General features: G+C 49.6%; 1 protein-coding gene across 2 annotated transcripts in view; it reads left to right on the top strand.

Annotated features, from left to right (window-relative positions):
* The first annotated feature begins 6,553 nt into the window (after positions 1 to 6,553).
* Positions 6,554 to 25,239, top strand: part of SLC6A4 (solute carrier family 6 member 4) — a 42,561-nt gene continuing 23,875 nt past the window's right edge. Inside the window, exon 1 of one of the 2 annotated variants that reach the window (XM_059669255.1) lies at positions 6,554 to 6,729. The gene's annotated coding sequence lies outside the window, so the exon portion shown is untranslated. The remainder of the gene's footprint in view (positions 6,730 to 25,239) is intronic. The other variant, XM_059669254.1, reaches the window with a different exon arrangement.

A 25,239-nucleotide genomic window follows, 5' to 3' on the forward strand; every position in this document is an offset into this window, starting at 1 on the left:
AGGGTGGGAATAGGGTGGAAGTCCCAGCGTGTGCTTGACTTACCATCTTAGCCTCCCTGCATCTCACATGGCAGGGGCCTCACAGGTTCCCTCACCCACACTTCTCCAGAACAGACAAGGAGTCCTTAAGTTCTACATGGGCACGTTCAGTGACAGAAACACACAGCCTCCTCCCTATGGCCCTGGCACTCAACTTCCTCACTGACCTTCTTGTTCACTCTGCTCCAGCCAACCCACTTTGCCCCTCAGACACACCAAGCTTACTCCCGCCTCCTTGCTGCTCCCCCTTCCTACAGCTCTCCCATCAGGTCTGTGCATGGCTGGCTTCTCATGACATGGGTCATGGCTGGACTGTCAAGGCCATCCGGACACCTTATCTAAGTACCCAGAGTTCCCTTCCTGCTGCCTCCACCACGTTCACACCTGTCACTCTTTATATTGGGCTTGGGGTCTATTTTCTTCACAGTGTTATCACTTTCTGAAATTATCTTCCTCTTTTTTTAAAAAAACACACACACAAATTCTCCTAGGCCTCAAATAGCCTCTGTCGTTTTTTTGGTTTTGTTTAAATATATTTTCATTGATTTCAGAGTGGAAAGGAGAGGGAGAGAGAGAGAGACACATCAATGATGAGAGAAAATCATTGATTGGCTGCCTCCCACACACCCGCTATGGGGGACCAAGCCCGCAACCCCTGGCATGTGCCCTGACCTGGAATCCAACCGTGACCTCCTGATTCATAGGTTGATGCTCAACTACTGAGCCACGCCGGCCGGCCAGGCTGAAACTATCTTCTTTATTTGTATGTTTATGTGTATTTTCCCCAAAGACGATGCTCCCTGTCAGCAACTCCCTGGCAGGGGTTTTGTCTGGCTCACCCTTTTATTCACAAGTCAATGGTAAGTATGGTTGGCTGAGCGAGTGAAAATGCCCTATATTCTGACATCTATTCTCAATTAAAAGTTTATACATAGATCCGAAGCCGGCTTCCCTGTAACTTGCTCGACAGGGATGAGCAGAACCAGAACAAAGGCCCTGTGACCTTACTTCAATGCTTAGCAGAAAGGCCTAGATTTCGGGGAGGTGACTGGCACCACGGGAGCCGACAAGGGAGGGGAAACCACAGCGGCTTGTCCCTTTTACCACGGCAGGTACCTTTCTTGTTCCAAATCCGCCCAGCACCCTGGGGCGCTCAGGGCCTTTGGACGCAGTTAGGCCTGCTGTGCCGCTGGGAGCCTGAGTGAACAGGGACTAGTTACTGACTTCTCTGAGCTCAGTCTCCAGGCCACTTTTAAGGAAAAATTATATTTAAATGAATTAAGTAGGAAAACTCACAGTTTGAAAAAAGAGGAAATCTATCATTTATTTTTAAAGCACTTAAAGCAAAATAGAGCCAAAGGATTTATACTGCGTGTCACCCATACAGGTAGAAAAAGAACAAGAGAGAATGCTGTAACGTTCCTGGTAGATGCTCAATAAATGGTAGATGATTTTATTCATAACCAGTTCTTACAGAGCTTCTCCAACATGTCCCGTGCTGTGCCAAGTCCTCTGAGAGTTAAAATAGTTCCCTGCTCCCTGGAAGCTCACCATTTAGTTGGGGAAATAAGCTGTATATACTGGTACACGAGCCAGTTGTAAAGGAAGGTGACCTGGCCTGGCCAGTGTGGTTTAGTTGGTTGAGCGTCATCCTGTGTCCCAAGTGGTCGCCAGTTCAATTCCTGTTCAGGGCACATGCCTGGGTTGCAGGCTCGATCCCCAGGAGGCAGTCAATTGATGGTTCTCTCTCATCAGTGTTTCTCCCTCTACTTTCCTCTCTCTCTAAAATCAATTTTTTAAAAACGGTGACTTCATATGAGTGAGGTCTTCGAGTAAGTGCCATAATAAGTTAAGAAGGGCTTGACGTTGGAGGAGGACAAGAAGTGCTGACGGGTTTTAAACTAACTTCTAACCTCAGTGAACACAAACATCAAAGACGAGGGCGATCCTGACCTTAACCCTAATCCTAACACGGAGAGACTAAGAGAAAACCTCGCTATCTGCAGAGGCCCGAGTTATCTCGAAGTTACTGGACGGGGAGAGGAGAGAGGGAGTGTGAGTGTTTCGTAACCTTGAGCAGGCCAAGCAGAGCTGGAAGTAGGGCTGCAGGAGGGAGGAATGACTTCAGGGACCGGACGCAGAGGACTTGATTCCAAAAATAATGGTCTCTCTTGATCAGATCCCGAGGGAAGCCCTTCACCTCTTGGTTCACAGCACCCTTCCTAGTAACTGAGAGAAGATATTCGCCTCCTTCTTAAGGGTAAGACGTTTTTTACAATAGTGCTGAGTAATCTGGTCCCTGTGCTGCCTCAGTGGGCTGTGCCCGGCGGTGCCCCAGGGTTCCGCCCTCTCTGTGATAAGCCTGGGGCCCCTGGGGTGTCTTCCTGTGTTCTTCCTGTCCCCTCGCTTACTTACTTATTTATTTTTGCTTTTATAACTTTAAAAAATGCTGCTTTTCTGAAAAAGCTTTATAAAATTATTACCTACGCATGCAAATATTTACGTCCTCGAGAAGGATATACCACGAAAAGGCAGGGTTCCCTCCCACCATTCCTGTCCTTTCTCTCCAAGGCACTTCTATTCCCCGTTTCTTATATATACACTTAGAGAGGCGTCAATGCACACATCAGCCTTTCTCTCACGCTCGTTCTCTTGCTAAATTGGCGTAACCCCTGTTCTGTGTTTTTCTTTTTTTCTCAATTAACAATTAAGTTTTGTGAACCTCCCCAAATCAGCCTCACTCTGCTTCCCTTTTCACAGCTGTGTGGTTAGTGCTCCATGGTTGGATGTGCCATGGTTTGCTTACCAGTCCTTAGGGCCCTGGCTTTCATGGTACGAAGTCTGTTAAGAGTCAAAGGCATTTCCTTTGTCATTTCCTGCCCCCTATGTTTATGGGGCCTGCTGTGTGCAGACACAGGGACAGGTGTGGGGACGTGGAGAGGGGCACAGCCCATCCCTTGGGAACTCGGAGCCCAGTGGAGGAGGCATTTAGGGGGCACCAAAGGGCGAGGCCAGCTCTGTGAGCTCACAGGGCTGTGGGGGCCCTTCCTGGCACTCTGTGCTTCTCCTACCTTCAACTTCTCTGCCAAGGTGGAAAGTACAAGCAGCTGCCATCCAGAACATGATGCTAGCTGAGGGTGTGTACAGTCGGGGAAAGAATCCTATAGGAAGGAAGTAAAAAAACAACAACTCCCCGCCTCAAAGATATTACAGATAGAGCCCGGGGGACTCACAATACCTATAAAATTGGTGGTGGGGGGGCGCGTATTTAGCAAAGGCAGGAGGATCATCAGGAATGGAGAGGAAGGGGCCAGTGCAAGGTGGCCAAAGACACAACTCATCTACTTCCAAATGTGTTCTGCCTCCCTCAGGGCAGAGCCTGACCCGACCTCCCCTTCCTCTCTCTGCCCCAGCATGTCACCCTCCTGGCATTCCTAAAGGCTTTCCCGCCCATTCCCTTCCGGTGGTGTCTTCTGGATCAGGGAGGGCCCGCCACAGGGAGGCTCCCAGGTAGACCTCTGTGGGGACAAGCCCGGGGCCCACAGTGGCAGCAAATCTTGCCCAGAAGATGCCATACCCCACACGTGGGTGAACATGGATGAAGTCACCAACACTGCGCCACCTTGCAGGAAAACACGGCGGGGAGTGCCTGGGAGGACTAGAGCAGGAAGACACGCTGAGGACGGGGCATGCTGGGCAAAGCCCACAGGAAAGGGTGGGCCTCCTCTTCACTGTCGTGTAGACAGAGCCGAGGCAGGACAGGCAGAGGGTCCCAGGGCTTCCGGAGAGAGACTGGGACTTTCACAGTTTGTCCTGTTTGTCAGGCCTGGCTCCACAGGGGAACAGCTGTGGGGCCTGGAGACACCCAGGCAGTGGGTCTGCTGGTGGCGGTGTCTGTGTGTGGGGAGGGGGGCGCGTGGGGAGGTGACAGAACCATCTAAATGGGCTCTTTTCCTCTCCAAGCGAAAGACTGTGCTTCCTATGCAGCCTCATAGCAAGCCAAGACCCCGCTACTAGTATTTCTGGGCAAAAGCAGGTGAACAAAGAAACATAATGGCTGAACCATGGTCTCCTGGCGCGTCTTGGCCCAGCCACCCGGGGCCATGCCTCTTGGACAGCTGGCTCCATCGCTCCCCCACGCCAGCCAGTCAGAGAGCTTCGGGGTTCTCTTCGGGCTCCTGACTTCCACCTCCTCCCTGTCTGTACTGGTGCTACAGCCTCACAGCTCCTCACGTCTAAGGCCCCCTCCTGCCTCCAGCCAACACCCGTCCCCCCAGTACCTCTAGTCCAAGTGGGCGAAGCCGCTGGACCCTTCCCCGCAGCACTTCCTTCCTCAGGCTCTGCCCCTGGGGCTCCCACTGCCTTCCCTGTTCAGCCCAGCCCCCTCCCAAGAGCAGACAGAGGCTGTGCCCTCCTCACTGTGGGGTAGGTGCTCAGGCCACGAAGGGGCTACGGTGGAGGTGGACAGCTGGGGAGGGCTGCCCTTTGGGGGCCTAGGTGACATCTGTCCGCTCACCCTGATTTGATGGTGAGGACGGGCGGTCAAATGGAGCTGGACAGGCAATGAGAACAGGGTGCCAGGACTGCGGATCTTCGCCAGGGAGGGCGTCGGGGTGCGCAAGAGGCAGCTGATCAGTGGTTTTCTCATCATTGATGTTTCTATCACTCTCTCCCTCTCCCTTCCTCTCTGAAATCAATAAAAATATTTTTTTAAAAATAATAAAAAGAAGACTAGGAATCGGGGGTTGGGCGGGGGCGGGGGGTCAACAGTTCGTGCGACTGGAATGGTGTTAAACAGCCCCGTTGAGCCAGCACGGAGAACAGACTGGGTGGAGACACAAGCCTCAGCCAGGGACTGAAGTCACCCCATTGCCTCCAGCAGCCTTTGGCCCCCGTCCCAGTGCCCTTCTCCCTCTGGTCGGTCTGCCCTGATCCCTCCTCGGAAACACCCTTACTTTGTGCAGAGCCTGGAACCCGGGATGCGGCAGACTGTGCTCATCTGGCAGGAGGCGCCTCCCCATGTGGGCCCTGCCACCCAGGATTCAGCCAGAAGACATCCCCGAGCCCGGGGACCACCCGCCAGGCTTTGCTTCCACTCTGAACGCCAGGGAGCCAGCTCACCGAGCAGCCTGGGTGCTCTCTGAAGCGCGCCCCACGCTCCTTGCAATCGCCACCTTGAGGTCTAGGTGGCACCAAAACCTCACGCTCATTCCTCCCAGGTCGGGCACGGCCCACAGCCCACACCCCGGGAGAGAGCTGTTCCTACCGCGTCCTCCAAAAGCCTGGTCCGCTCAGCCCAGCGGGATGCGAGCTCAGCTTTCTGGGTCCTGACCCTGCAAGTACAAGGGGCTGCAGACGGGTCATGGCCGTTTCCTGTCTGCCTTCTGCTTTGCTCGGTCCCCTGGGGACAGGTAGTGGGGACAGCCCTCGCTCTCTCATCTCAGCGTCAGGGACATCCCAAAGCAAGTACTGCAACGTGTTCTTTTCAAATGTAAAAAAGACAGAAAGAAAAGAAAATTACTGTAAAGATACTTAGACATTAAATTCCCTTTTCAACTTGTTTTTTTTTTTTAAAAAAAGTATCCAAGTCATTTTTTCACGTGGTTCAACACAATAGGCGCCTGTAAACCTCCTTGGATATTTGAAATACGGTAAGAGCTCATCTTTCCTCCCTCCCTACACCACAGTCAGGTATCTTTTTGCAGCCCATCACCCATGGACAGGGTGGGACAAAAGTAGGTGTACAGTTGTAAGCACACGACAGACTTTATTCTCGTATTATTTATTAATTAGCGTAGCCTTTTCCATACGGGCAGCTCTAAACCCACGTTGCCCCGCCCTGGACATCTGTTCGGTGGCTGCTTTGCACTGAAGGCTTCCGGTGGGCGTTCATTCTGCGGCCTTCGCCGCGAGCCCTGAGGGCGGCACTGGATGGCGGGGAATTGGACGCGGTTCTCTGCGGAGCGCGCGCCCCGCGGCGGAGCCCAGGCGCGCCGGGCGGCCAGGTGCTGCTGCGCCCGAGGAGGAAGAATGGGGCAGGTTTCGGGATGGGGTCATGGGGAGGGGTCCGTGGTGCAGACAGATGGCTCTGAGGAAGGGACGTGGAGCAGCAGAAACCTAAATAAAATGTTGGGATGAGCCGGTAGGGGGGGACCGATACCTGTCGGCAGCGGGGCAGCCTCCCTCCCCCTCAAGGTTAATGAGCAGGAAAAGTTGGGATTCTTGGCGCTCCGCGTCCTACCGCCCCAGACTCGCGCTCTCTCTTCCTAGAGCACCGTCCCTCCCAGGGAGTGTGTGTGTGTGTGTGTGTGTGTGTGTGTGTGTGTGTGTGTGTCCGCGCGCGCGCGCGCGCGCGGCCCCCCGCCTCCCCTTCCCACTTACCTCCCCCTGCATCCTCCTCCCCGGTGAGCGCGCCCAGGAGGGCCCCCCACCCCCACCCCAAGAGGAACGCCGAGCCGCAGCCGCCGAGGAAACGTGAAGTTTGTGCGGCTCAACATGACGCAAAAATTCTTGAAGAGCTCTTTGGCGGCGGCTATCTAGAGATCAGACCATGTGAGGGGCCGGGAGTACAAATACGGCGGCTCGGGCGCAGCGCCGGCACAGGCAGCGGCCACGCCGGGTGCCTCGAGGGCGCGAGGGTCCCCCGCATCGGCGAGCCCTGGGACCAGCCTCCCCGCGGACTGCCGGCAGGTGGGTCCGCTTTCCTTCTTGCTTCTAACCCACACTTCTTTCCAGAACTTCATGCGTCTCCGGCGCGCCAGGCACCTGGCGAGGGCGTGCGTGCGCCTGGGCGGTGGGCTCCTGGCGGCGCGGGGCAGGAGTCCGGCAGCAGGGAGAGGGGACCGTGGCGTGGGCGAGAGGACTCCGGAGGGCTCCTTTGTCTGCACCCGTGTGCTTCGTGGTGTCCCGAGTTCCAGTGCAAGACCCTTTACAGATGGTTTTAAGCACAGTGCCATCCTGCGCTCAGGGAAAAGTTGCCGTAGTTTCCCCCCCATAGCTCATGTCTGATCTTGACTTACTGCCCTCCCGTGCAGGGCGCTGCGTGCGGAGGCGTTTCTGCGGGGAGAGAGCTGGTTGACACAAATGCCTAACTACCTAGAGAAATCTCTGAATGACACTTAAGGGGGACGAGTCTCCGTGCGCTTGGGTTGTTTTCACTGGCAGAGCTGCTGCGCGCTCAGACATCTCACAGGCCATTCAGAATTTATGTGAAATGCAAACCCCAGCCAGCTCTTTCGCCCGCGCAAGTGCGAGACCATCAGGAGCTTGAGCAATGCATACGTTCAGATTTGGTTTTGAAAAATCCCTTGGGAGCTAAAGAGCACATTTCCTTTTGCACGGGGTGTTTCGCCTAATGAATTCCTTTTTCAGTGGGGGTTCTACAGAATTTGAGAAGGGTAGAATTTCTGAGTCAGACATAACAAAGGCTTGTGTGTATGTATTTTCATGACCAATTTTGCCCAGAAAAAAAAAATGAACCAGGTCATTGGATTATTTATGAGCCTGCTAGCTCTCACCATAGTAAGACGAGATCAAATATTTAATGGGTTTTGTTTTTAGTTACCTAGGAAAATGTCTAAGAAAGCAACATTGGGATGTGAGTTTTATCCCACAGAGGGTCACTGTGGGCGGTATTCGTACTTGGGTTTCCGGGAGTAAAGGGAAACACTCAGCTTTGACTCTTTCACCCACTGCTTTTGTGTGTGCCACTGATGCCCAAAGGTTCAAGGTAGGGGTGTGGGGGTGTAGGGGTGTGGGAGTGTGGGGGTGGGGGGGTGTCTGCTTTCAGCATGGGTGAGAGGCAGGCTCTTAGAGGGCTTGTGCAAATTAAAGAAGCCTTTTAGGGCATGGGTTTTTCTGTTGTTTTTACTGAACCCGAATAAGAGCAGATTGAGACTGTTTCACAATGAATCAAAAGCCCCCTCGACACTTTGAGGATCCATGGAGGACATTTCAGAGATGTGATGCCCGCACAGATACTCAAACCCGTCTCTCTCAGTCTCCTTGCTTCAGAAATACATGTCCAAGGGATGAGTGGTGGGGTGGGAGTGGGGATGGAATCTTTTGAAGTTTTAATGAAATAAACAAAAGCCTCAGAAATTCCTCTTTGGGGGATGTCGAGCTGCCGCAGCATTTTGATAGAAGTCGGAGAGGCATGTCAAAGAGTTTCACCGATGGGCGAGATGACAGTGCAATGGGGTGCTTGTGTGTGTGTGTGTGGGGGGGGTGTTTCTTACAGCAGGCTTGCAAAACACCATGGATGACCCTCCAAAGCAGCGGTTCTCAACCTGTGGGTCGCGACCCCTTTGGCGGTCGAACGACCCTTTCACAGGGGTCACCGAAAACCATCCTGCATATCAGATATTTACGTTACGATTCATAACAGTAGCAACATGACAGTTATGAAGTAGCAACAAAAATAATTTTATGGTTGGGTCACAACATGAGGAATTGTATTTAAAGGGCCAGAAGGTTGAGAACCACTGCTCCAAAGAGAAACACGGGTAATCCCAGAAATTAAGCCAGGAAGTGGCAGTTCCTTCTTTATACTCATTGAATGGCATGACTTGAGAGAACAAAGGCAGGGCTGCCTGAAGAAGCGTAATTTTAATGCATCAACAGTTTATTAAGTTTACGCTTCATGAATCAACAAGATATAGTCATGACTTGACTTTCTTTTTAACCAAGATGCCTGGATGGCCAAAGGGAAAATGCAGTCATTTGTCTGTCACTTTCAGAAAGTACCTTGAACCGTTGTTATTCCGGGCCAGAGATCAGCCCCTCTGGGTCTCACAGGCCTTAGCGCTAAGTGAGGGCAGGAGAGGGTCCTGCATAACATGATGGCTAAGTCTCTTCGACTCATGCTGTGGCTGAGACCCTGGCCTTTCTGCTTTAAGCAGACACAAGTTGAAATGATGCAGCAAAATGCCTGAGGGCAGGACTCTGCCCAGATGTCACCATCAAATCAGGGTCCTCTGGGGGCCTCCTGGCTTTCACTCTGAGACGGAGGCTTTGCACACTCTTACACACACAGGTCAGGTTCTGCACCTCAAACATGTCCGATCAGCAGGCCCGAGCTCCCTGACTTCCTGACTCCCCCGTGCAAGAGGCCCAGGGTGTGGTGTAGTAGAAACAGCCTCCGGGCAAAGCTGGTTTGGGCTGAGTGGTCTTCTTCCCAGTCACTGAGGTTTGTGCACAGAACAGGCTGGGGTGTGGAGTGAGAAATGCCCCGTTTCTTCATCCCTGGGGCAACGGATGCTGACTGATCTGCTCCTGTGGGTCCGGGTGCTGCCAGCCCGAGCCTGGACAAGGGTACTTGCCAGTTTCTGGGATTAACTGGACAAAATAGCACCGTAAGGAAAGCAAGTCGTCATCTGTTCAGGTGGAAGCAGATGGGACTAACCCTTAAAAGGAATGATTTTCCCTGGGCGGAGGGGTGAGCTGCTGTTCTAGGCGGGCCCAAGACCCAGGATCGGCGGACACAGACCCCTGATTTCTAGGCAGAGCTCATCCTTCTGACCTGAGTCCACATTCAGAAATGACCTCTGAGTCACGTTCCTGGGAAGGGGCGTCCCTCCAGCCTGCCCTTTGTCAGCTCCCACTGACCGGGAAGATGAATGCTCACTTACTGAAGGTCAACAACATGCTTTTAAACCAAGTGTTTTCCCAGCCCTGGGTCTGTTGTGGTGACAAAACGAGTAGAGATAAAGCAGGTCTGACTGCCTTATTTTCTTCTTTCCTTTGGCTCCCCTGGAACCTGGCAACAGCCCTCTCGCTGCTCCCCCAACCCTGGACCAAGGAGACTTGTTAGTGGGTATTTAAACCATGTGCTTTTAAAAAGCCACAACCAGTTATCCCCCTCCCCCCATGAACCCCAGAAACCTCTGGACTGCAGAGCAAGAGATGAACCCAGTCACTGGAGACATGGAGGTGCCATCCCAGGGCCAGCTCAGTGACCAGGGTCCCCAGGCACTGACAGGTGGCAGATGGCATGGGGAAGGTCTCTTGAGGCCCAGTTCTTCATGTCATCATGTGAGGTAGGGAGGGAAGAGGTGAGAACGGGGTTGGGACAGGACCAAGTGGCAAATCCCAGAGAGCCAATTGCTACTCTGGAAGGATCCAGGGCGGAGGGGGGTCGGGTGGGGGGGGTAGTTGGGGGAGGGGTGCTGGTTGTGGGCTCGGTGGGAGGGAGCAAAGCGGTGGCCTTTGCTCTCTTGTTTTTTTGTGTGGCCTTTCTGGGTAGTCGAGAAAAAAAAGACCGGTCTGCTTCCTTTGATACTGAGCTGCTGAATGAAAATAGAATACACGGGATCTTCGGCTCTGAGAGGCTTCCTTGAGTTAGGGAGGGGCAGAGCTGGCAGGGCCTGGGAGGGGGTCTGCTCAAGCTCGGCCAGCTTGAAGGCACCGCCAGGCCTGGAACCCGAGGCTCCTGCACTCGGCTCTTTTCTCTCCCTGGGTGTGTTGTTTTTAAATGCTAATCTTGTCAGCTGGCTCTTTCCCTGGTCTCCGAGGAAAGGAGCCGGAGGGGAGGGAGGCGGAGGGAAGGGGCCGGGGAGAGAGGAGACAGGCTATTCTGGGTGCACCAGGGGCAGCAGGGAGGTTTCCAGCTCCTCTGAGGACTAGAATTAGTTTTCTCCCCCGAATTTTTAATTTTGAAAAATTGCAACTGAAAAGGCAGAAAAATGGTCCGATGAACCCAGACTCACGAGTTGTTCGCATTTAGTCACACTTGTGTGTGTACTGTAATTTTACACATGTAGCCAACTCTTGCATATGTAATGTATAGAGATGTGGATACGTTGCATAGAGTATAAGACACAATATAATAATTATACAATTTACATATGTCTATAATTTTTGCATTGAACTTTTGAGAATTTGCATACATCTAAATACTGGCCGCTGAATACGTCAGCCCATGTTTCCTAAGAACAAGGGCATTCTCCTACATCACAGCCCCATTGTTATCACATTTGGGAAACTTAACGTTGATAAAATATCACTATCAAATATACAGCCCATATTCAAGCCCCCCCCCCCCCCCACACACACACACTCTTTCAATGAGGTCCTTTTTAGCTTTGAGGGTGACTTTTTGAGGCTGGAATCTCCGAGAGACTGGGAACCCTTGTTGTAATGTACTCCGCGAATCACAGAAGGATGCCTCAAGAAGTCTAATTAAAGAGTCACATTTAATGCAATCTGGAACTATGAGGGGCCATTCCCCAAATCTCATAGTAACAAGATGGTCGAAAAACCAGGTTTATATAGGCAAAAATCACAAAGGTATTGATTACATCCCAGGGTTTGGAATGAGGAACCTGGTTCGCAAAAAAGCAGTTTACAGAAGCAGAATTTAGCATGTTAGCTACAGTTTTGGGTCTCCAAGTTGATAGAAACACATTATCTGGGACTGCTGGGTTGACAGGAACACATTATCTAGAGCCCTCAGGTCTCGAGACCACTGAGTTGTCAGGAATTCATTATCTAGAGCCATCGAGGCAATTTAGAGTAATTGTGCTGTCCTGGTCTTGGGACCACTGAGTCAACTGGAACGCATTACCTGTGGCCACTAAAACAATTTAGGATAATTGTGCTGTCCTGTTTCCCAGGTCCAGAAGAATGTGCTTTCTAAAACCAGTAAGATAACAATCAATGGGATAGTCATTCCATCGAATGGGATGATGTATACAATTCAGAAAATCAAAATAACTTTTCTATTGTTAAGCCAAACAGCAGGGTTAGAGTTAAACTACAGTTTCTACCGGAGATGGTTGCTACCATACTTCACCTATTCCCAGTGCATCTGAGAACTAGATCAGTACTGGGTCATCGTGAACCGACTTTTCACGAATGTCTCCAAACTGTGTGTGCGACTCCTTCCTTGTAAAGCACGTTCTAGGACCTCTTGCCCCAAGAAGACAGGCACTTTCAACTCAAGCAACAACACCCAAATCACAAACCGCTGGTGGCTGAAGAGGTGTCCGCACGTGGCCTCCATCCCCCCTCTTCACTCTGCTGCCCGACCCCATCTCTTCCCCAGCTTTGCTCTTCCACCCGGAGAAGTGGGCCCAGGTCCCCCTCCCCGCTCCTCTTCCCACTCTCATTTTATTTAATTTCACCTCAGAGCCCTTTCTGCTCCCCTGCTCTCTCCCGCCTGGCCCAGCTGTCACAAGAAACTCCACCCTCATTTCACAACACACTTTCCCTGGGGCTGGTTTTCTTCTCTCTCCTCCCTCCTCTCCCCTTCTTGGCTCCCTCTGTGGGGCTACTCCTGTTTGTCTCACACAAGAGTCCTCTTAGTAATACACCTATATTAAGGACAAGAAAATCTGTGTTTGAAAACGCTCCTACTTTTTTTCATCTCAATGGCTATTTATTGCATAAATTGCATTATAACAACAATAAAGGAGTGTTTATAAAGTGTAAGTGACACTCCTAATCCTGCTTAATCTAACACATCACCTGCTTGAGTTTCCCCAAGTCCCTTTCCTGGCTAGTCCACGCTGAGGCATATGACAGTGACGGAGTGCAAGCAGCTTTGTTTTCTGCACACAGTTGTGAAGTTAAGGGTATAAGGGACTCCAGTCCTCAGCTTCTACAGCTCTTTAAAGGTGCCGAAAAGACATGTCCACGGAGTCCATACCAGAGTTTATCTACTTCCTTGTCTTTCTGTCCTTCGATTAAGTTTCCCTCAAGAACCAGAAAACATTAAAATAAATAACTCCTGCCCTTGCCGGTAGCTGAGGGGTGCAGCCGTGGGCAAGCTACGGCCCGCGGGCCGGATCCGGCCCCTTTGAAATGAATAAAACTAAAAAAAAAAAAAAAAGACCGTACCCTTTTATGTAATGATGTTTACTTTGAATTTATATTAGTTCACACAAACACTCCATCCATGCTTTTGTTCCGGCCCTCCGGTCCAGTTTAAGACCCATTGTGGCCCTTGAGTCAAAAAGTTTGCCCGCCCCTGGGTTACAGCGTAAGGGTTCCTGGTCAAGAGCATGCACTTGGGTTGCTGGTTCCATCCCTGGCCCTAGTCGGGGTGCATGTGGGAGGCAACCAATTGATGTGTCTCCCTCACATTGATGTTTCTCCCTCTCTCTCCCCCCTCTCCCTTCTTCCCTCCCTTCCACTCCCTCTAAAACATCAATGGAGAAAAATATCCTCGGGTGAGGATTAACGAAAAAACATTTTAATGGACTATGGACTGGAAAAGTCTGACATGTTCTGGATTAAAAGAGAGCACAGGTTGTGCCTTGTGGACTTTGAAATAAGTACCCGTGGGCACACCCATCAACAGTCTGTGTTCCAAATGTTTATTCGTGAGTTGCTTATTGAGAACTTGGAATATATTTTTAACCCACAGACATAAATGTTGTCAATGGTGGCTAGCCTCCTAGCTAGTTTACAAAGTCCTAGTTCAGTGACGGCGAACCTTTTGAGCTCGGCGTGTCAGCATTTTGAAAAACCCTAACTTAACTCTGGTGCCGTGTCACATATAGAAATTTTTTTATATTTGCAACCATAGTAACACAAAGACTTATATTTTTTATATTTATTTTATATATTTAAATGCCATTTAACAAAGAAAAATCAACCAAAAAAATGAGTTCGCGTGTCACCTCTGACATGCGTGTCATAGGTTTGCCACCTAGTTTAACCATAAAAATACGAAGACATCTAAAATGCACATATAGAACACAGCATTGTCAACTACTACAAAAGGGATAGTGGTGACAATGAAACCAGTTAGGAGTTATTTTATTTTATTTTTTTGTTAATCCTCATCTGAGGATATATATATATATATATATATATATATATATATATATATATATATAAATATGAATGATTTCAGAGAGGGAGAGAAAGAAACATCAATGATGAGAGAGAATCACTGATAGGCTGCCTCCTGCACACCCCCCACTGGGGATTGAGCCCGCAACCTGGGCATGTGCCCTGACCAGGAATCAAACCGTAATCTCCTGGCTCATAAGTCAACCACTGCACCACACTGGTTGGGCATGAGGATATTTTTCCATAGATTTTTAGAGTAAGTGGGAGGAGGAGGAAGGGGAGACACACACACACACACACACACACACACACACATAAATTGGTTGCCTGCTGCACGCACCCCAATCAGGACAGGGGGATTGAACTTGCAACCCAGGTACGTGCCCTTGACTGGGAATCCAACCCCTGACCCTTTAGTGCTTGGGCCAACACTCTAAACATTTAGCAACACTGGCCAGAGCAGTCCGTTAAATGTTTTGTTTTGGTGACAGTCTTCCCTCTGCCCTCAAGATACACGACAGACCCTCCGATGGTGAGAACAGGAGGGGCAGGACCCTGAGAAAGAGACCCTGGGGAAGGAAGAGAAGTGTCTCACTGAGGCTCCAAGCTGCTGGCATGGCAGCTGTGGTTCCCAGGGCCCTGTGCCCAGAAAATCCAAAATAGACGCTCGGAGCTGTGCAGTGCACACACAGGTTAGCAAGTATCCAGCACAGAGGTCTATAAGCCACGGCCCCTGCTTCCGGGGGACTGCAAGGCCAATATATATTAAACAAAACAAAAAACTAATGAGACATGATAATCAACAATGAATGATGGAGCAGAGAGAGATTATCTTGGGCAGGGTGGTGAGAGGAAGCTTCACGGAGCGGGTGGATAGGAACTTAAGCCAGGCCTTGGAGGATGCTGGGTAATCAGAGGGAGCCAAGGTGTGGGGTGAGATGCCCTGGGCATGCCTGGGGCCCACCTGGCCCTGATACCCCGGAGTGCTTAAGATTCAGCACCCACACAGATGTCTTGAATTAAAATCTCCAGGAGAGTGGCCCAGAAATCTGCTGTTTACAAGTTTCCCGGTGACTCCAGCCAGTGATTGAGAGGAGCAGGCGGGAGCCAGTGAGGGCCCATGGAAGGGGATGGAAGCCCAGCTTCTGACTCACGCCGCCCACTGGTTGTGCTCTGGACCAGCGGTCGCCAACCTTTCGGACCTCACGGACCACCAGTGGTCCGCGGACCACCTGTTGGCGACGGCTGCTCTGGACTATGAATCGGTTAACCCTACGGGCCTCAGTTTCTCTGGCTGGGGTGTGAAGTAGAAAAGCAGAATGGGTTTCATATGGGTGGTGGCATAGTGATCATCCATATGAGTTAAGAATTTGTCTTACCTTTATTTAATTCCCACAACCGATCTGTTCCCATCCATGAGGCCTGTTTTAGAATGAGGCAATGGAAGCTCAGAGAGGGTAAGCGACCTTGCCAAAGTCACATAGCCAGTGCGGATGTGTGAGACAGGAGAGCTGTGGTGGTGGACACAGGAACCGGTTAGTCTGGGTTAGTCTGTTCGTGTTCACTGGAGGAGGGCCGTGCATGCCTATCTAAGCCAAATCCACTTCTTTTCATCAAAGACGAAATGAACGATCCATTGTACTTTTGGCCCCTGGAGTGGTCACAACCCCACCGCCAATGTAATCCTCTAGATTTTACACTCTGTGAGGAGAGGAGCTCCAAGCTCTCTTCTTCCAGGCAGAGAAAGTTCTGGACCGAGACCCTTCTCCTTTCTCGTGGTAACTGGCCCAGATGGCCCCGGGGATTTTAATTCCTCTCCAAAAGTTTAAACTATCGAATCTCAAGGAATTATTTGGATAAGGAGATGGCTATGACTGTGGAATTCATTTCTACCTCTTACACCCAAATAACAAGCAGATCTTCTCTCCTCTCTCCACACATATCAAGAAATCTCTTCATTTATGTTTGGAAAGGCAAGCCAGGCGTCCCTGTGGCTCACACCTCAAAGAACTCAGATCAGGATCAGATATTCACATTTTATTTTGTTTCAGCATAATCCATCAGTACTCATAAGAATAGCATTTGCTTTATTGAAGCTACTGTAGAATTATAGCTATTATTGGATTCTTTCAGGTTGAAAAGTTTAAGTTCAGAGGTTTTGATTTTGGTCTTGTCTTTACAGTGAAAAGTTAAATAAAGCAGCAGATATCAATCAAAAAAGAAAAACGTCCCTTCAACAAATACTACCCCCCTTCTTACACTGTGAAGCTTGTGAGCCAGAATCAACTTAAATTCAGGGTCCTGTCCTGGCCGGGTGGCTTGCTCAGTTGGTTGGAGCCTCGGCCAGTGCACTGAAGGGTCATGGGTTCGGTTCCTGGTTAGGGCACATACCCAGGTTTTGGGTTCGATCCCTGGTCGGTGCACGTACAGGAGGCAACTGATTGAAGTCTCTCTCTCTCTCTCTCTCTCTCTCTCTCGGTCTCTCTCTCTCTCTCCCCTCTTCTTTATCTAAAATCAGTAAACATATCCTTGAATGAGGATTAAAAAAAATTTAGAGCCCTGTGACAAAAGCTGTTCAATAGCAACAAAAGGAAGACTTGTAAAATCTGAGGGCAGTTGGAAGCCAGAAATGTGAGGTATTTGAACGTGCCGCATCAGGTCTACAGTGGGAGGTCCATTAGCGCTGAAAGCAGCACCAGCCTCTCCCTCCTCATCCTGTTCTTTTTCCCACCCGTCAGATTTTGGCTTTTACTGTGAGCACCATGAAGGCAGGACTGTGCCTGCCTCATCTCCAAGATCCCAGCACAGAGCAGGCACATCGCGCATCACTGACGAATTAGGGTTGATCTGTGGTAGAGGGCCAGGCTTGGTGTTTACCATGTTCGTTGGTGCCTGAGCTCCGTAATTCCTATCAACCTTGGTAGGTGTCTTAGGACCTTTAGACTCCCTCTGAATAGAGAATGCAAATTGCCACTTGGCTGGTATATGACCTGTACTTAACCGATGTCCATGGTACACCCATAATTCATGGTGGTTTTATTTTGTTTTTGAAATGGAAACTGAGCGTCCTGAGAAATGAACTCACTTTGACCTCGACACGTGAAGTCAGAGTCCAACATTTCTGTAGTGTTTCTGCTTAGAATGTTCTGATGTGTGTCCAACAGACATGTAGGAACAGGGGACAGGCATTTCCAAAGAGCCAGGAGGTTCCATGACTAATCACCATGAGTGTAACTACACGCTTGTTCAGATACTGGTTCCCCTGGCTACGGGTACAGGGTTTGTGGAAAGAAGAATGGAGATTTGATCACAAGTTTAAATAGAAACAATCCTTCTTACTAGGGAAGCGGTAGGGTGACTTAGCCCACCCCCTGGACTTGAGAGGAAGGCGTGTGAACAGGAAGTCAACTGCCAGCACCTCAGCTGCACCACAGCACTGCCCCGCGTGTGTGGAGACGTAGGGGACGAAGCTCCTGCAGATCAAGCTGTCATCCCACCAGGAAGCTGAGTTCCGTGACACCACCCGTGGTCTGTCCCTGCTCAGCCAGGGACAATGCATACATTCGAGGTGCAAAGGAAGGCTCCTGGTGCTTTTTGTGGCCGTGGAGAAACTCAAAGCTTGTCTGGAGGAGGTCACGGCTGTAATATTGACCTCCTTTGCAATCTCTCTACCTAGCAGGATAAAAATATCTTTTTAAAAAAGAAAGCTTTCAAGAGAGCATTCTTGGAAGCCAACCTTAAGCATTCTTACTTCTATATTCCTGGGCCAGCCAGCTTGCTCTCAATCCTTCTTATCGGCTGATCTCCGTAGAAAAAGCTGTAGAAAAAGGTGGTCGGGGCTCTGCAGAACCAGGCACGTGGGGAAGGAGTCGGGATGCAGCATCCTGCAGAAGAAGGGGGCGCAGGCCGGGCCATCTACTCCTGGCCGACCTGATGATTAATGGGGAGGGGATTCCTTCTCACTGGGAGAGGCCTAGCAGTGATCTGGAGAAGACATGTGTACCTCTACCAGTTTGGTGGTTTCAAGTGGCTGTAACGTATGTGTTTACGCCGCAGATTCTGTGACCAGGGGTGGGAGCACAAGAGGAGAGCCCCAGAAAGCAGAGCTGGGTGGACAGAGGCCAACCTCGGGGGAGAGACAACCTGAGGCCATGAGTCGGCTGGGGGAGGCTCTTACTATGTCCCCTTACAACTTGGGTCATTTCAACCTGCTGATAATTTTTTTTAAGTGCTGGGGATATTTCAGGAAATAAGACTGTTGTAATGCTCAGGCCAAAAATAGAAAATAGTGTCTCTTCTTGTAGGAGCTGCTCATGACAGTTGCCAAGAAATCAAGATCAGATGCCTTGAGGGCTGAGCCCCTGAGGACCCAATGAACACACATTGCCCCCCAAAAAGTTCACCAACACACACATTTTCCAACTTCCCTGCAGAGTGCCCTGAGGGGGAAAGTCCATGGAATCTAGAACAAATCACTTGAGGCCTGTGGCAGGAAGGCGACGAGTTGCTAGTATGGCTGTACTACTCCCCTGTCCCGTATCCTCAGAGATGGATGACGTTCCCCTTCCGTTGACCCTGGTGGACATGCCGGAGACAGGTTGGGTGAAGCTTTGCTTTTTGAGCTTCAATTTAAATGATAGGAAAGCTGTGGTGTAACGATAGGAAGAAGAAAATTTTGAGTAAAATTATGAAGGTAGAGAAAGAAAGATCAGGCAAGGGGGTGGCCTTCGCCAGGGGCAGCTCTGTCCCTGAGTGCCATCTGGTGGCACTTCGTAAGCTCTTTATCTCTGCCATCTGTTCTTCCAGGTCTTCAGTGTTTAATGTGGAAAGAGCGTTGTTGATGTAGGCCAAAGAGGAGTGCCCAGGCCTTCTTCAAACAACACAGCCAGGGACTGCCAAGTTCAGGTTGAATTTAGCTCTATATTTAAAAAAATAAAATAAATAAATTGACATATCATCGCCCTCTGAAAAAATGAATTTAAGGAGGTCAGAGAGCCAAGATGGCAGCGTAGGTGAATGCAGTACTCTCTGCCTCCCACTAACTAGTGTCGTTTAAGATGCATGATGAGTGGGTCCAAGATAGCAGTGGAGTAGGCCACGGAGGCACCGCATGTGGAGTGAGGGGTCCCAGCCCCACACCAGCCCCCCCAGCCCAGGTTTCCAGAGCTGGGTTCCAGTGTTGGTGAACTTTCGGGGGGCAATGTGTGAACTTCCGGGGAGCGGGGAAGAACCCCTATAACTTTGGGCTATAAAAACCAGCAGGGATTGTGGCTGAGTGATACGGAGGCTGCTGGAGTCCCAGGCAGTTTCTCTTAAAGGGCCAGCTCACGAACTTACATGGTCCTGCTTCCTCTGAGTTCCAGCACTGGGACAGTGGCTTGGGGGGATCCAAGGACATATGGGGAGGAGATGAACTGCCAGGAATGATGGTAATCTGCCAGAGATACAGGTGCCCTCTTAAAGGGTCAACACATAAAATATCATTCACAGCCACTCACCCTGAGCTCTAGCGGAGGGAGGGTGGAGCAGACTATAGTCATGTGAGAAGCAACTGGGGCTTGTGGCTCTGGGGAGAGAGCTAAAGGGGCAACTGCCAGGATCCCTGTCCTGAGTCCCCTCCCACACCACAGACACCATTTTTCTTGGGTAGAGCACTCCTCTCCATCTGGCATCAGCTTGGGGGAGTGCAATATCCTCACCCTATGGACTTCCTGTAGCCCCACACTGCAGATCTTGCACCCTCCTGAGGAGTCAGCTACCTGGGGCAGGGTGTAGAGGTCTAGGCAGACTCAGGGGCTGTCAGTGACTGAGTTGTATGGCTTTGGGTAGAAGCCATTCCCCCCACTTTCTCATGAAACTGATTGGTGCCTCCCCCTCACAGGAGATCAAGTAGGCCCACTCTCCAGGCTCCCCAGCCCCACCCTCCCTGATTCCTGGTGGCCCCACCCTGCCAAACTCAAGCTCCTTAGGAGCTCTGGGAAGAATCCAGGACAAATTCAGTTGTATGGTTCTGGGGCAGAAGCCAGTCCCCCCACTTTCCACCTTCTCCCAAGCCTGACTGGTACATCCCCCTATGGGAGATACACTAGCCCTATCCTGTTGACCCCCAGTAGTTCTACCCTGCTGAGATCTGGCTCTTGGAAGAGTCTGAATCAGACTAAGTTGTATGGCTCTAGGACAGGGGTGGGCAACCCCTGGCACACGTGCCAAACATGGCACGCCAGTAACTTTTGCTGGCACGCGAAACTCTCTCAGAAAAAGAAAAGATTATTCAGCACATTTGTCTGTGAGCAGGAGAACACTTAAGGATAGGATACTTAAGTTGGTGAGTAATACTGCTGAACAATTAACAAAAGATTTGTCTTCATGTCAATTTTTTTCTATTTGTATTGATGAAAGACATTACATCGTCATCTAGGCTGGCCATTTTTTCTCGACTTTGTAAAGGTGATGAAATATTTGAAGAGATGGTTGCCCTTCTAACTCTACCTGAGTGTACTACCGGGGCTGAATTATGTAAAGCAGTTATGAACAAATTCTCTTCTCGACAAATTGACATTTCAAAAGTGGTGTCCGTCACCTCTCATGGTGCTCCTTGCATGACTGGTGAGAAAGCAGGTTTTGTAAATCTGTTTGCGAAAGAAGTTGGTCATACGCTGATAGGTTTTCATTGCATCATACATGAGGCTTTATGTGCAAAGCTGGCCTGAAGGAACTGCAGGAAGTGATACAAACAGTTACCAAAGTTGTTAATTACATTTCTGCTTGGGCTTTAAATAAAAAACAATTTCAAGTTTTACTGAATGAGGTAGAATCTGTGTATAAAGGGCTGAAAATGTACAACAATGTTCGATGGCTTAGCCGAGATTTGGTTCTGAAACGATTCATTGAATGCTTAAACGAGATAACGCTCTTCTTGAATAACCAACATGTTTCTTACCAAGAATTGTCGGACACCACGTGGGTTTCTAAACTGATGTTCTTTGCAGATTTTTGTGAACATTTGAATGACTTAAATGCTAAATTACAAGGAACTGGCAAGACACTTGATGTTATGTTTGGTTACATAAAGGCTTTTGAAAAGAAACTGGAAGTCTTTAAGAGGGATGTGGATGGTGAGAGATTTAGATATTTCCCAAACCTCAAGAGGCACATCAAAGACCTCCCAAAAGATGACAGAACAGACTGTCAAAGCCTTCAAAAGCTGTTTCTAAACATTATTGAGTCAACTATTGAGCAGTTCTTCTCAAGATTTGTGAAATTCAGAGAACTGGAAGAGACAGCAAAATTCATGAGGTTTCCAGACAGCATGAAACTGGAGGAACTAAACTTACAAATGTTTTCATGGATAGACATGGCTGACTTTGAAATGCAGTTGATTGAATTTCAGAGTAGCTCAATTTGGAAGCATAAATTTATTGACCTTAGAGTTGACTTGGAAAACATTGAAAAAAAAGCGATTAGAGACAGGAGCACCAGAGAGAAGTGTCAAAAACGAACTATTGAGGACTCGGAATGCCATTCCAGAAAATTTTTTCTGTTTAAAAAACTTTGCAACAGCGTTACTCTCCATGTTTTCATCCACATACACTTGTGAATCTTTGTTCTCAGTGATGAATTTTGTTAAGTCTCGTAATAGGAGTATCCTGATGGATGAAAGTAGTAGCTCGTGCATATCTCTGAAGGTCACGAAATATAAACCTGATGTAAAATCTCTGTCATCAGTGATGCAGCAGCAAAAGTCCCACTGATAAGATGAATGGATTAGAAAACTGTGGTACATCTACACGATGGAATACTATGCTGCTGTAAAAAGGAAGGAACTCTTACCATTTGCAACGGCATGGATGGAACTGGAGAGCATTATGCTAAGTGAAATAAGCCAGTCAATAAAGGAAAAATACCACATGATCTCACTCATTCATGGACAATAGAGACCATTATAAACTTTTGAACAATAATAGATACAGAGGCAGAGCTGCCTCAAACAGACTGTCAAACTGCAGCGGGAAGGCTGGGGAGGGTTGGGGGGCAGGAGGTAGGGGGGTAAGAGATCAACTAAAGGACTTGTATGCATGCATATAAGCATAACCAATGGACATAAGACACTGGGGGATAGGGGAGGCTAGGGGACTGTCTAGGGCGGGGGGATAAAATGGATACATATGTAATACCCTTTGTAATACTTTAAGCAATAAAAAAAAAAATAAAAAAAAAAGTCCCACTGATAATATCAAAGGGAGTCATACAGTTTTCTGTTGGACTATCAGTGTACATGTATACATTAAAAAATAAATGTATTTTTCATCATCATATACTGTGTTTTTGTCGCTCGAATAAATTTTACTATTTCTTCAAGGTTCTTCACATACGTACACCTTAAGAGATATCAAGTAGGTACAACATGTTCTCCAAAAATTAGGGTTGTCACGCAGAAGAATTTTGAGTCAGAGATTTTGCTGGTTTTGGCACGCACTCACAAAAAGGTTGTCCACCCCTGCTCTAGGATGTGGGTCATTTTTACCCGCATGCCCAAGTGGTGCAGTGCCCTTCCTTCACACGGCCACATCTTGGTCTTTTGGGGCCCAATAAACTCTGGTGGCCTCTCCTTGATGACACCCTAAGATCCTGCCCCACAACAAAGATCTCAGCGGGTGGCAGCTAGACTTGAGTGACCTCAGACTCAACACTGGCACCAAGTTTGAACCTGTATCAATCTGGTGAACACCACTGGCCCCTACCTGGTGACTCACTGAGAACCTATCTCATGTACTCGAGTACTGCCAGAGGCTCTTTCAGTGACTGAGCCTAACAGGCAGCTGGCAGGCGGATCTCAGAGTGCCTTGGGGACTTTTGCTGACCTGCCCCTGGGCCCAATGCTGGTAAAAGCCAGGCTTAGTGCACAGATTGGTTCTTCCTGCATACACCCAATCCCAGTAGAGACAGCCATAAACTGTGAATCTGAATAAGCAGATTACAACTAGTGAAATTAAAGCAGTAATTAAAAAAAAACACCAAAATACCTCCCATCAAACAATAGTCCTGTATCAGATGGCTTCACCGGTGAATTTTACCAAACATTCAAAGAACTAACACCTATCCTTCTCAGACCATCAAAAAAATTGAAGAGGAGGGAAGACTCCCAAGCTCATTTTACGAGGCAGGCATTATCTTAATTCCAAAACCAGATATAATGCTACGAAGAAAGAAAATTATAGGCTAATATCCCTGATAAATACAGATGCTAAAATCTTCAACAAAATATTAGCAAATTGGATTCAGCAATACATTAAAAAGATCATACACCATGCCCAAGTGGGATTTAGTCCAGGAATGCAAGGTTGGTACAATATCTTCAAATCAATAAATGTGATACACCACATAAACAAAATGAAGGATAAAAGTCACATGATCATATTAATCGATGCAGAAGAAACATTTGATAAAATGCAGCACCCATTTATGATAAAAAAAAAAAACTCTCAGCAAAGTGGGAATAGAGGAAACATACCTAATGTAGTAAAGGCCATATATAACAAACCCCCAGCCAACATCATACTCAAGAGGCAAAAGCTAAAAGTGTTTCCCTTAAGATTAGGAACATGACAGGGATGTCCACTGTCACCACTCTTCCTCAACATAGTACTGGAAATCCTAGCCACAGCAATCAGACAAGAAGAAGAACTAAAAAGCATCCAAATTGGGAAGGAAGAAGTAAAACTGTCATTATTTGCAGATGACATGATACTGTATATAGAGAACCCTAAAGATCCCATGCACACACACACACACACAAATACTATTCAAGCTGATAAATAAATTCAGTAAAGTATCAGGATACAAAATAAATATCTAGAAATATGTTGCATTTATATATACCAACTAGGGGCCCAGTGCACGAAATTCGTGCACTGGGTGGGGGGGGGGAGTGTCCCTCAGCCCAGCCTGCCCCCTCTCACATACTGGGAGCCCTCAGGCGTTGACCCCCATCACCCTCCAATCGCAGGATCGGCCCCTTGCCCAGGCCTGACGCCTCTGACAGAGGTGTCAGGCCTGGGCAGGGGACCCTCATTTCCCCCCATCACTGGTTCTGCCCCCAGCCCAGGCCTGATGCCTCTGGCCCAGGCATTAGGCCTGGGCAGGGGACCCCCAGACCCCTCCGATTGCTGGCTCTGCCCCTTGCCCAGGCCTGATGCCTCGGCCAGAGGCGTAGACACCCATCACCCTCCAATCGCCTGATCGGCCCCTTGCCCAGGCCTGACGCCTCCGCCAGAGGTGTCAGGCTTGGACAGGGGACCCCCATCTCCCCCCGATCACTGGCTCTGGCCCCCGCCCAGGCGTGAGGCCTCTGGCCCAGGAATCATGCCTGGGCAGGGGACCCCCATCTCCCTCTGATCGCTTGCTCCACCCCCCGCCCAAGCCTGACGCCTCTGACCCAGGCTTCAGGCCTGGGCAAGGGGATCATCATATCCCCCCAATCCCCGGCTCTGCCCCCCGCCCAGGCCTGATGCCTCGGCCAGAGGAGTTGACCCTCATCACCCTCTGATCACCAATCACCGTATCGGCCCCTTGCCTGGCCTGAGGCCTCCGGCAGAGGTGTCAGGCCTGGGCAGGGGACCCCCAGCTCCCCGCGGTTGCAGGCTCCGCCCCTGCCCAGGCCTAATGCCTCTGGCCTAGGCGTCCCGCCCGGGCAACAGGGATCTGCAGTGGCAGTGGGGGGCGCCGCGATTGCGCGGGCTCCGCCCCTGCCCCTGCAGGATGCCTCTGGCTGAGGCGTCTGGCCCGGGCAGCGGGGACCCACAGCTGCAGCAGCCCCACGATCGTGGGCTTCGCTTTAGGCCCAGGCAAGGGACCCCTAGCTCCCGGAACTGCCAGCTTCGACTGTGCCCAGCTCCCATCGCTGGCTCCACCCCTACTTCCTGCTATCACTGGCCAGGGCAGAAAAGGCACCTGATTCTCCGATCATGGCTGGGGGGCAGGGCAAAGCTGGCCCCAGGGCTGCCTTTGCCCTGCCCCCCAGCTCTTAGCTCCCCCCTGGGTTTCCAATCACTGTCAGTGGCAGGGGGCTTCTTCCTGCTTTCCCTTTCACCTCCCTGCATTGTGCCTACATATGCAAATTAACCACCATCTTGTTGGCAGTTAATTTGCATATAGCCCTGATTAGCCAATGAAAAGGGTAGTGTCGTACGCCAATTACCATTTTTCTCTTTTATTAGTGTAGATAATTATCAGAAAGGAAAATTAAGAAAACAATCCCATCTATAATCACATTGAAAAAAATACCTAGGAATAAATTTAACCAAGGATGCAAAAGACTTGCACTCAGAAAATTCTAAGACACTGAAAAAAGAAATTGAAGAAGCTACAAATAAGTGGAAGCATATACTGTGTTCATGGATAGGG

The sequence above is a fragment of the Myotis daubentonii genome, chromosome 16 (assembly GCF_963259705.1).
Source record: "Myotis daubentonii chromosome 16, mMyoDau2.1, whole genome shotgun sequence".
NCBI lineage: Eukaryota > Metazoa > Chordata > Mammalia > Chiroptera > Vespertilionidae > Myotis > Myotis daubentonii.